At 42.6% G+C, this 13,645-nt stretch overlaps 1 protein-coding gene across 1 annotated transcript in view; it reads left to right on the top strand.

Annotated features, from left to right (window-relative positions):
- DCHS2 (dachsous cadherin-related 2) overlaps window positions 1-13,645 on the top strand; it is a 1,925,309-nt gene that overhangs the window by 1,347,196 nt on the left and 564,468 nt on the right. The window lies entirely within an intron of this gene.

Here is a 13,645-nt window from a genome sequence, read left to right as displayed (position 1 = left end):
AAGCACATCATAGGGGTAAGAAGTGGGAAGAAAAGGGAATCCTAGACACAATAAAAAACTGTACATACTTGGGGCCCCATGTGCCATCACTAAACACAGCCACAGTATAGGACAAACAAAGCCAGAGTTAGAACACCCACCCATGTGAGCATCACCTCATCACAGTCCTAATACATATAGGATCATGCAACACTTTGCAACTATACATTGTAAAAAGCCATTTCTCCTAACCACATTCTAATGTGAAATTTAAATAATATTTTTAAAATCAGTGGCAGAAGCTAAAATAACAGTCTTTGTCCTAAAAATCTAGGGACCTAAGGGGAACCCAGGAAAACATTCTTTACAAAGGATTACACTGAACAAAGTCCATAGGCAGGGCCACAGTTATGGGGAAAAGGAAGGTAAATACTAGCCCTACCCCATTCAAGCAGATTCCGATGGTTTGGAGGACAGGGAAGGGCAGCCATCTAGCATAACTGTGTCCCAAGAATAAGACTACAGTGAAGGCAACCCTGGATAGCCCAAACAAACAGTAGAGGTGAGTTATTAGGGTACACAAGCATCATACAGCAGATGACCAAGACAGCAGAACAAGCAAGATAGTGGCAACCCAGCCCATAGACAGAACAATCATTGAGGTCCCAGTCTAGACAACCAGGAGAACCAGTGAGAGAAAGAAGGTAGCCCAGGACGGATATCAACCAGCCAAATATTCACGCAGAGCTAAAGTAATAAAGCACAAGCCAGCTAGGATGGCCAATTGTGGTCTCAAAATGCAGCATCAGCTTTTCAGAACTAACTTCTTTCCGCAGGTAGGTAAACCTGCAAACTTCCAAGAACATTCCAGCAGAACTATGGGCTGGATCACGGCCTCCCCTAAATATACTGACACACTCATTGGCATGTCCGATCCAGCCCTCCAATCATACAACAGGGCTCCTAATAAAGGTTTTGGCTGCCAGCCAATGAGGTTGGCCCCAAAAACCCACCAAACATTCAGGGCAGCCATAAAGGACATGTAATGGCTTGCTTTAGGTGAGAACGGGGTTGTAAACCAGTCCAAACCACAATAGAGGGTGAGGGACTTGGCTCGGAGCAAGCCCATGCACAACAGCCACTTTAAATCTTCTTCATGGTTGCCCAAGGCTATGAAAAGGACCTAAAACAAATTGCTAAAAACAGGACTTATAAAAATACATGAGTACCCCAATCACTGCCAGAATTATGCATTGGGCTTATAATGTGGTAAATTGACTCACTCCCTAAAACCAATTTAGGGTTATTCAATCCCTCCAGGATGAGAATGAGGTGCTTAAGAAGCACTGCTGTCCTATGAGCCATATGGGCTTCATAGGACCATAAACTAAACAAAGGCTTGCATGGGGACATTGTTGAGAAGCAACAAAGATGGCCACTTGATCATGGATCTCTGACACCCAAACAGAAATCCTTCAAATAATCCTTTCGGTCAAGGGCCCACATAATGCCTCGGAGCTTCCGCATTAACTGGACGTTGAATCTCGATCCAGGAGGAACAATATCTGCCTAGTATGGGTGCCACAAACATCATTTAAGGGGCCCATGGAATCGTTTGTGGAGAAAAACCTGAATGTGATCCTAAGTAAGCCGCAATTCACCTCCAAGTTCATGGTCTTGAGAGCGCACAGGCCCCTGCAGCCTTCACCCAAACCTGGGAGAACCATCATAGTGCAATTGCTTGGATACAGAGATAGAGATGTTATCCTTCAAATGTCCAGGGAACTTGGTGAGCTATGCAATGAGTGCAGCAGAGTGTATATTGTTCTAGACTTTTAACCGGCTGTTCAGGTGGCATGTAGGTCTTTCGGCAAAGTTAATCAGCTCCCCTGGAACAGGCAAGTGCCATTTGCAATGATATTTCCCTCAAAACTCTGTGTTCAATTTGGTGGCTGTGCATTCTTCCATACTCTGCCTGATGATACCAAATCTACAATCCCGCCAGGGTCGCCGAAAACAGATGGATGTATCAAAGAAAAAACATGCAGAATCGAGAGCTCCTGTGACGAGTAATAATACTGCTACAACCCTATTTTCGTATGATCTAATGGGGTCAGATAGGTGAAGTGGCACACTGTCTGATGCTTGGTATGCCTCCAAGCAGCCACAGCCATTTTCCTCCGATGGTATTGGCTCCAGGGTTGGCCTGCCTGGTGCACTGTGTAGGAACCATGGGTACCGAATTTCATTTGGAGTAATGGGGACAAGATCCCTGTGAAACCCTCTGGTGGACAACGTGAACGTACCTTTACATGCCACTGCAATAGTGCCCAAGGCACACACATTACTGCTCTGAGACTATACTATCCCTTTGACCGGAGTGCTTAATATTCATGCCTTATTGGGTGCCGCTCACATATCCTGCAGTGTTAAAGTGCTGCTCTCAACTCTCCCCTTGAGTTTTCTTTTTTCTAGTATTTGGATGTTGCTGGTAGGGGTTTCAATGTCAAGTTGGGTTAGACAGTGTCTGAGGGGGAGTTGTTTTAAAACTAAGTTATATTGTTGCATCAACTTGGTTTTACACTGCTCATGGATGAATGGTCCCAAGTACAGAAAGTGTGACTGTTCACCAGAGTATCGATAATGCACCACTACGCTGTCTTTTTACTCATCAGCACCCGGTGACGCTCCTTAGATGGAATGTAGTTGGTATCAGTTACCAAGGGAAGGCCAGGAAACTGGTGGCATACATAGAACGCCACTCGCCCCAAGTAGTGATGTTGCAGGAAACACATGTGATGGCCACTGTCTGTGACACCTTGGCCCCCAGGTGGGGGAAGACTAGTAATTACACTTCATGCTTCTCCCAGGCACATGGAATCATCACCTTAATTCATCACACACTCCCCTTCTAGCTGGCTCATTCTGTAGTGGAACCCTGTGTCCGATATGTTTTACTACAAGGAAAGCTGGCAGGCACTGACACTGTACTAATTAATACCTACAGACCAAACATAGACGTCCCTAAGTTTTACATGCAATTTGCATCAATCCTTCATCCTTAGAGGGGTGACTTCAATACAATCCTACATATGGAGCTAGATCGCTCCACCAGCACTCACGGGACCCCTACCGATGCCACTAAAGCTCTTGTGCAGTACATGGAGCAGTTCCAATTTATAGACGCCTGGAGAATGCTGCACCCTCAAGTTAGACTGTAGACATATTAATCCTCTGTATAGAATATGATGTCTCATATTGACTATTGGCTGGCCTCCTTCTCGCTGCTTGACTTGATGGCCAATTGTGATATATTACCCCACACCTACTCGGATCATTCTTGGATAGTGCTGTCACTTAGAATAGGAGCCAATCATTCTTTTCGCCCCTTCTGGAGGCTTGCCCTGTCGGCACTGCTGGACACTGTTCTCGCACAGACACCAATTGACAACATCTCCCTATATCTTGATACAAACATGGGAACTGTCTCCACACATTCAACACTATTGAAGGCATTTAAAGTTCATGTTAGAAGGGTGGAGTTATCTACATCTAAAGGTGCACTAAAGTTGATACAGGCAGAACTCAGTGCAAAAGAGATTAACATGCACAACCTTGAAAATAGATATGGAATACATTACACAGAGCACCTACTAGACGAGATCAAGGCTAGAAATACTGAGGTTCTGTGAACTGGCAGGAAGTGAAACACACTATATGAGGAGACCTGCACAGGCTCTTAGGCATGAGGAGGCTGATAGGCCAGGCAGAGCTCTGGCACAGGCCATAGGCTTAAGCCTTGGCAGCCTGATGATTATGAGTATCCAACCATTGGAAGAGGAAGCCTGAACAGACCCTGGTGCGGTTTGTGCTGGATCACGAGTAGCGGCAAGGCGGTAAATACCCTGGACCCAATGGGGGTGGGGGGCGCTATAAGCTCTGGTGCAAATTGCCCGGTGCTAATAGCGCCAAAATGGGCCATTCTGCTAGCGCATTCTCCTCCAGCTTAGAGCCTACATTTCAACTAGAGACACATACGCTGGTATACACTGTTGCAACAAATACTATTTGTCTTAGGCTGGCATTAGCATCATTCATTAAACACAACGAGAATCCAGGGCTCCATCTCACGCTCATGCACAATGGCAAACAGATATAGGTCAGAAGCCCCCTTGGTGACACATGGGTAAGCTACTGCCTCCTCACCAGGGAGGCATCCCAGAACACCAAGTGCTGTCTGATTGAATTCTAATTCCTGGGACAACTGTGCTAAACAGCGGCCAGGGTCGCTAGGTTCTCTCCTGAAGCCCTAAGCGTCACACAACACCAGCCTACTCCTTGCATGTTCTGTGTGTGCCCACCGGTAGGAGTATTTTGGTCTGGCGTTGCGGACACGCTGGCAGAGGTGAGGGGTGTAGCACCAACGCTGACACTGGCAAAATATTTGCTGGGTGATATAAGCAAGGTGAGTGTGGAGGACCGCAGATTATTTAATTTGGCCTGCCTAATAGCCGAGAAATGTATCCTTAAATTGTGGATATCACATATGGCCCCACACACTCTACATGGCTATGTGAAATACATATACAAATGAAAGAGAAAAGATGCCATATTTTTGCGGCAATATTGACCCATGTTCCCTGCGTGGACATCCCCTGCATTATTTTAAAATGTGGGGGGGGGCACTTACGCAACCCCCGCTCTCACAAAATATCCCCCCCAAAAAATATCACCTATGGCGAGACAAATGGCCATATGTACGGCGATATTTTTGGTGGGGATATTTTGTAGGGATACCTAAAAGTATATGTGAAGCATACCAGGCCTATATGTGCAATACACATCCTGCAGCTGACACCAGCATGTGAGTTGCTAAACCTGAATACTAGGCAATGAATAGTGATAGCGCTTGAATCATGTGTACTCTGTATATGTCAATGAAAGGTGAAGATGGTGCATAATGCAGTTGTGATTTGCTGTAAATACTGTACATGTGGCTGAGAATCAAGCGTAGCCGCGGATGCCTAAGTAAAGTGAAAATGAGCGGTTTTTGTTTTAAGAAAAGGGTTGCAGGGGGACTACAGTAGAAGTCGTTCTTACTACAAAAAGAGGTCATAGATCCTACCAACCAAAAGGGAAAAAACAAAAAGTTTGGGTTTTCCCTCAAAGGACAGTAGAACCCCAAAAATGGAATTCTGCCCAAGCTGCGGTCAACTAGGATCTTTTAAAAGGGGTGGAGGCAGATGTTGAAGAGTACTGGTGAAGAGGCGTAGCCAAAATTGTCTAACAAGTGAGGGCTGAAGCTAATGGAGTTGGGCCCACAGCACTGACATTAACATTTGTAAATGCCCACACAGTGCTGCTGACTGGCTATTTACAGATCTTGGGAGGGCCTTGTCCACTCAGGCCCTACCTATCCTGTCTATGGCTTCGATTATTTGCAGGTGCCTGACGGGAGCTGGAGAGCGAAAGCCACAGTTTGGGTCACTGAGATGTGTCATAGAGAAAGGAACAAGAGGTGGGATGGCTACCTCCAAGAGGTAACAGAGGAAGACCTTGTCTTTCATTGTTTAGAATGCCATCCTGAGAGGTTCCTGGACTAGCAGTCACGTCCTCCCCTTGGCAGCTGTTACAAAAGCAACAGCCCACTTCATGACAGCAGTGTATGTGGCATAAGTGATATGTGCATGTAGAAAACTATTTTCTGAAGGATGTGTGACCCAGTGGTTGGACGGGCATTGGAATTGTAGTTCTAGCAGATGGTGTCCTGTTTTCAATAGTATTGTTTTTTTTCTCCCTAACGTTTTTTTTTTTATTTTTTTTTTATACAAACCTTTACAATCATAAAAAAGATATAAGAAAAATGAGCAAAATAACGACCATATTACAACATTTAAACAATTTAAAAAGAACATTCAGCTTATAAAAGGGTCACATTTCTATACAACATAAAATTATTACCAATTCCTTTCCTCACAATAAACGCATGGAAAATTCATTTAAGTTTGTTTCAATACTTGACAATAATTCGATTAATTTCAGATTAAATGAGAGTCTAGAACTACTTATGCAACGATTCCAAAGTGATTCCATATAATTTCCAGTTTGGTTCTGAGCATTAAAATCAAAAATTTTATTCCGAAGTGATGAAAAAAAAGGACAGTAGATGACCATATGTTTAAGTGTTTCATCAGTTTCGTCATCCTCGCAAAAGCGACATGAAATTGAACAGTTTAATGGTGGTACTCTGTACCAATTTTTAGTTTTGGACAGAGTATGAAATTGGTTTAAACGGAAGCGAATCAAAAGATTTCTACCAATTGCAGAAGGAAATTAAATTAGATAAAACGAGCGATCACCCCATTTCCTTCGAAATTTATTATATTCCGAGTAAGACGGATAAGTACCCATTTTTGTCTGTTAAAATGCACCAAAAATAACGCTCATATTTTTTTTTTTTTAGCAGGAAGCTGCATAGTCATACTGTTTGGTGTTTCATTGATAGCATTTAGAATTGTGTTAAGATTGTTGGTGGCAGCTTTCACAGATTGAATACTCGTGTTGTCTATCAATTTATGTAGCTCGGAATATAAGGTGTTTGTCGGGGGATCTACCATCTTAATATAATTATTTATATTGCGCCAGTTTCTTTTTGCAGAAAGAGGTAATAGATTCAATTCATGACAAATGAATACATTCGGGATGGAATAGGCAAGACCCAAAGCAGATTTCCACATTTTTCCCTGAAGTGTATCAAGAAAGGAATCAATTTCATGCAAACATATGTCCAATGGATATAACAAGCAGGGTTCAACTTTAAGTAAATACAAATGGATAAGAGGTAACAAAGAAAATAAACAATATTTATGAAAAATAATTTTCATCTGCGACACTAATGTTTTTGCCTTATTGTTAAGAAATGTTTGCCACATACCTAGGGAATAGGAGTCAGCCAACGGATAACCTAAGTAACGAATGGATGAGGAATAAGGAAGTGCAATTCCCTGTAGAAACCATGAGAATTTATTCACTTTGCATCGTCCATCGTAAAAGGTAAGAATAGAAGATTTAGTTGGGTTGACTGTGAGATTGCGTTTTTGGGCAAAATCTACAAATAGATCTAGTTTTTTCTGGAGGCCATACAGTGTGCGATCAAATAGTATCAGATCATCTGCAAAGCCAATCCAATTAAGCCATATTGACCCTAGTTTAGCTGGAAATACAATTTGCTCTTCCCAAAGTGAATCCATTCCGTGTAAATACAGGTTAAAAAGGACTGCACCCATATTGCAGCCTTGTTTAACCCCCGTTTCAGTAATGATACAATTCGTTAATGCACCATTTCGGTTTAGTCGAATTCGATATGACGTCTTAAGGTGCAGCATGGCAATCAAGGCGACCAAAGAATGAGAAATTCCTATCTCAATCATTTTGGCCCATAGAATTTCTCGGATAACACTATCAAATGCAGCCAGTAAGTCCAAGCTAGCCATATATACGGGCCCCATATGTGCATTAGTGACTTGAGCCTGAAGATGTGCTAAAATGGTTGCATTCAATGGACAGCCAATTTGCTTTCTAAATCCCACCTGGAAAATTGAGAATAAATTATTTTGTGCAATATACGTTTGAAGCTCCTGTAAAAGTAGAAGAGAAAAAATCTTGGATGAAGCATCAGTAAGGGCGATGGGACGATAATTGCAAGGTAACTCAGGAGGGCCCTTTTTGTAGATGGGAATAATGTGTGCTGAATGCCATGAAGGTGGAATTACCCCCGTTTGTAAAATCAGATCAAATCGGATCTTCAATATGTGTGCCCAAAAAAAAGGATCTGATTTGTATACACACGGGGGAAGCCCGTCCGGGCCAGGCGCCTTAGAATTATTGAGCTTATCGATTGCATCTATGATGTCATTAATCGTCGATCTAGAATTTGTATTGCAAATAAATATTGGGTGGCGATTTTTAATAGAAAGGAAACGATCGGGCAATTTAAATTTACATTTTATGAAGTTGGTCCACTCGTCAGCAGAAATTACACATTGAAAATTAACTTGTGGGCCTGATTTTATAGTGCGCAATAGCGACCAAGCATGCCTAGTGTTATGTTTTAGTAAGTGATACATCATATTTTGATTACCAGCGATATACATGGAGATTTTAAGGAATTTCATTCTGTTTTTGAAGTTTTGCTTGATTCGATTTAGCAATATTGATCTAGATGAACAATGGGGCATAGAACTTATCATCTCCCTGATTAGTTGGTTCTTTTCTCTCTTTGTTTTAGCAACAGATGTATTGTATTTATGAACATGACTTACATTTGGTTGGAAAATAGATGGTTTAATCAAAGCAATTTCTAATAAATGAAATTGGATACGCTTCATATTATTTACCTCAACTTCACATAGGGAGAGGGAGGTGCTACTAAGGTCAGTAATAACAAATGGGTCTGCCGCAATCTTTTGCAACAATTTACGGCAAATATTCGGATTCCATCGAACTGATATTAAATGACGATCTGGTTCAAATAAAGTTAGGCTCGGGACAGCTTCAAATCTGGTAAAAGGAAGATTAATGGATAAACAAATTATCATATGATCACCAAGGCCGGGGTCCAAAACGATAACCGGCTTAACGGAGGAGTACAAGCATGAAGAAACAAAAATAAAATCAATCAAAGATTTAGATTTTCCTCTATGCCAAGAGTAATTGTTTGGGTTTAGTGTTACAGGTACTGGCTGGATGTCCCATTCCAAAAAGAATTCGAGCCAGAGTTGCCCATTATGTACAGAAGAAATAGAATGGCTAGGAATCAAATTCTTTTTGCATTGTAATACATCATAGCATAATGCATTAAAATCACCCCCCACAATTATGCGGAGAGATGGATTGCGTGCAAAAGCTGCTACCAGAAGTGAGTTTAACTCATCAATGATAGTGTCAAGAGTAGAGGACAATTTGTTCCAATAGATACAGATTAACAAAAGAACAGTATTAGGCGAGTTCTCCAGGGTTAACTCAACAGCCAGTAAACCTTGCGTACTGCAAAGATATTTGGCGACGCCTTTGGTTACGGTATTAATTAATATAGCGATCCCACCAGAGGTTCGCCCCAAAGAACCATGCAAAGCCTCATGTGAGAAAACTTGGAAACCCTCGATTGTGAATGGTAGTCGACACATGGTTTCCTGTAAAAAAACAACGTCCGGATGAGGACGATTCTCTTTATTCGTCCAAGTCCGGAAGTTATTAAGGCCGCATGAGTTCCAGGACAGAACTAGTAAGTTCCCAGAGCTAAGAATGTCCTAACAACCCGTTGTTTGGACTCGAGGCAGCTGCAGTGGTACCTATTGCTTGAATACCCTTAAGAGCAGATATAATTGCGTGAGAGTATTAGTATCAAGGTCCATAGCTCCTCCTTGGTTTTTCAATGCAGTAGGGCTTTGAGCTACTGGGACCTTGGTATTAACGAAACTTTCCGCGTCATCAATGGAGGAAAATAGTTTCGGTACTAAGCCTATGGAAATTAGATCCACCTTTTGTTCCCAGATCAACTTCAAAATCAAAGGGGAATTGTATCTGCAGATCATGTTGTTGTTATTTGTTAGTGCAGGTGTTACCCAATCAATGTCATTAGATCTTATCATTCTTAAGGCTGGAATCTCTTGCAGGGTTGAAATAAAATATGAGCGATTCAGCCTAGCTTTGCCATGGAGTTCAATGTCACTTTCCCAACCCATCACGACAGCAGATTTTAGTTCATCAGCTATGTTATTTATAGCTCTAGATTCGGTGCTGGCTCTTGGCGGGGAGCAATGAGCAGTTGTAATAGTCAGAGTTGGGTTGGAATTTGATATAGCCTGATTCACCTCCAAGGGCAATGTTTTGGGCACTTTTTTTTCTGAAATTGTAACATTATTGCACGAATTTGTGGTAGGAATAGGAGCAGCCGCTTTTGTTATTTGTGCTTGTGAACTTGGCTCGCTTTTCATGGACACATCATTGCATAAACCATGAATAACTCTGTCGTTTTTTTTTGTGGCTAGCATTGGATAAAAGTTTGATAGCATCGCTTGTTTAGCAGCCAAGTGTCCCTCATTGGATGTGACTATAACAATTTTGGATTCATTTTCCACACACAAGTTACTATTTGCAACAAGGTTTTTTTTTTTTTTGGAAGGCTGGTTGCACATTGATTTGTCACCTCTTGGACGCTCATCTTTTGAGCATAATTCTATTGAATTAGCGATAGATGGAAGTGGAACAGAAAGGTTAAGCACTGCTTTCGATTCTGCATTTAGTTGTTTTAAGTCTATGGTACCCTCCCCACCGGATAAATTACAGATCTCTTTTATGTTAGAGTTGTGATGATCCAGTTTGGGAGCACTCTGGTTCTTAGATTTTTTTTCCACTTTTTGTTTCAGTTTTTTATCAGCCCCTTTTTGCTTTTGGACCCTTAATTGTGCTGTCTTTTGTTTTCTCGTAAGCACAATTGGTGGAGCTTCACAAGGAAGGGTTGCAGCGATGGGTTTATCGCATGTCGGGTTCAAATTAGAAGCATTATCTGAAGTTTCAAGCAGATTAATGAGAGCAGTAGGACTGTCAGGGGTGGATAACATCAGGCGTTCCATTGAGGTAAGCGCCCAATCAAGATTTGACATAGTCACAGGCATTGTTATTGACTGAATTTCTTTAAATGCAGACAATAATTTCTCAATATTTGCAGCTTTAGATGCTACTAGTTGTTCTATTTTATTAATCGGGGAAACAGAAGAAGAAAGCAGTGCTGGCGGAGTATCAGAGACAATTTCTGAAAAGGTTTCCGTCTGAGTACCTTTGTCACTGACATTGGGAACAATAGTAGGTCTTGAACTTGCATTGCACGCAAATAGCAAGCCTTCAATCTTGTTAATTTTTGAGGATATTTCAGTATTTTGCAAATGAAGGAACCTAACTTCTTCATGCGTGCGTTCGTGTCCTTTATCAAGTAAATTCAGGATACGTGTGATAATAGGAAATGCCTCTGGATTAAATGGAAAATCCTTTTGGAGGTCTGAATTCTGAGTATTTTATCAGAATTCAGACCTCCAAAAGGATTTTCCATTTAATCCAGAGGCATTTCCTATTATCACACGTATCCTGAATTTACTTGGGGGTCATGATCCTGACCTACGTCCCCTATTGGATGTAAATGAAAGTCCTCATGTAAAAAAGTAACATGGGATAGTTCCGATTGTGGTTTTGTTTCCCTAGGAGGCTTTGTCAATTGATCAGGGCAGAGCAGATCCCAGGGATCAGATACAGAAGAAATACCTCTATTTGCAACCCTCCCCTGCAATACAGATACTTGAGAGGGAGCAGACAGAGGATAAAATGGGTCCTGAGTGGGAAAGTGTAACGGGCCCCTTAAAGCGTCTTTGCGAGATTGGTGAGGGAGGTTCGTGTGATAATCTGATTCGCCTACCCAAATCAGTTTCAATCATAGTGGGAAGAGTAGAAAAATCAGTCAGATGATGGTGAAAACTCTCAATCCCCATTTTCTTTTTAATAGCAGCACGCACAATACTATCCTCCAAATTAGCACTGTCATCCATCCAGTCATTTGGAGAGCTGGAATTAATAGCATTGAGATCGGAGGTCACACCCGCCGGGGCTATTGTGGATACCGCACTCAATTTTACTGAGTTCACTGTCAGAGCCGGTAACGGAGCACGCTCCTGTTTTTTATTTTGTATTACAGGCACTCTTCGCTTCAGCTCAGAGTTAGTGTCCTGTTCGCCAGATTGATTACCCAAATTGGGTTGGGTGACTCCTAATGTGTTTAATTCCACAGTGTGCTTTGAGGTAGTAAGTGAAGCGCTAGAGTCGCCAGACACCATATTGTTAGGCATCTCCTTACAACTCTTCTATGGGGTTAGGTTCTCAGAAAGTTTGAACTCCATAGTGTCAAGAGGAGTCAAATCAGTATCAGGCTTTGTTTTAGACAAGATATCTATAGCCTCCATGACAGAGGAATCGATTACAATACCCCTCTTAACGTTAGATAGCAGAGAGCGATTTCTTTTTGAACGTTTTGCTTGAGCAGGAGAATGTAATTTGGCTCCGCTGCGTAGTCCACTAGACATTACCTTAATGGGAATTGTTGTGTGGACTCAAAGGTACATGATGTTAAATATAAAAGAAGTAAGTGCAGCTTAGACCTACCCACAGACCGCAGCACCGCGAGCAGCGAACAGCAAACAGTACTTTTTCGGTACTTCTGCAGTGCGCGCGCGGTGCGCGGTCAATTGGGTTGAAATAGGCAGTGAAGAGCACATCAACCAGGAGGGGAGGAGCTCCAGAAAGAGGAAGTGCCCTGGAAGCAAAGAAAAAAAAAAGGTGCTTGAGAATGCCGTATGTTGAGGAAAAATGTAATTAAAGATTAGCTTAAAAGTCCCCACCCGCACCATGCAATTTCAGATTTTGTGACAAAATGGTGCCAGAGCAAGTGGGCACACTATACAGGATTGGGCACACAGCGTTGGGCACACAAGATATGAATTCTCAGCAAGGACACCAACGCTACGTGTGCATTTGAAAAATGAGGGGGAAGTCAGGCAAAAGTCTGTGCAGCAGGCAAAGACGTCGTCCACAAGTGCGGACGAAGGAAAGGCACAGCTTCCACTTCCAATTCCAGGAAACGTTGTAGCAGCGCGGCGCGGTCAGAATACCCAGCAAACAGTACTTTTTCGGTACTTCTGCGGTGCGCGGTCAATTGGGTTGAAATAGGCAGTGAAGAGCACGTCAACCAGGAGGGGAGGAGCTCCAGAAAGAGGAAGTGCCCTCAATGAGGGGGAAGTCAGGCAAAAGTCCGTGCAGCAGGCAAAGACGTCCTCCACAAGTGCGGACGAAGGAAAGGCACAGCTTCCACTTCCAATTCCAGGAAACGTTATAGCAGCGCGGCGCGGTCAGAATACCCAGCAAACAGTACTTTTTCGGTACTTCTAACGTTTTATAGTATACACACTCTGCTTCCCCCACTGCAAATTCTTGACAACTCACTGAACAATTAAAGGCAATAGAGAAAATGGTTGTGATTTCTGTGTGCATGGTTGTTTTGTATAATGTTGGTTAGTTTCATCACGTTGAGTCAGTTCACAGTTCACATAACTAGATGGCATGAATGTGTCTTTTCTGGGTGCAGGTTTTTTTACTGGAACAAGTTGTTTCTGAAACTGGCTTTGGTGGATGAGACAGGGGAGATTCACATGGAAGTTTGGTGGATAGTGTACGGGGAGGCGAGGCGGGGCCCATATGTGCATCTGTAGTTAGGGGTGTAGCCAGGAGTTGTATCTGATCTGGTTCTGAAAAAGGGAGCATTCTCGGGAGAAGACTTGAGTTTCAATGGTTTATGGACCCCCAGGCGTTTGCTAGTAGTTCTACTAGACTGTTGCAGGATATTCCAAAGATGGTAGGGTCATGAGTATGAAGGGATGGCTTTGAGATCAGGTGAAGTTATGGTTTGGTATGATCAGGAAGGCTGACCGTGGTGGTGATTTCAAGCAAATGGATGTCTGAGATTCCACACACAAGGCAGGCGGCCTTACACTTTTCCAACTTGGAAAGAACTTTCTGTTGGGTGGCGGTTTTCACATGGTCAAGGAGGAGGTTTGGGTTTCCTTGT

Source organism: Ambystoma mexicanum, chromosome 6q (genome assembly GCF_040938575.1).
Source record: "Ambystoma mexicanum isolate Mex_15411 chromosome 6q, UKY_AmexF1_1, whole genome shotgun sequence".
Lineage (NCBI taxonomy): Eukaryota > Metazoa > Chordata > Amphibia > Caudata > Ambystomatidae > Ambystoma > Ambystoma mexicanum.
This window is presented reverse-complemented; position numbering and strand designations above follow the sequence as displayed.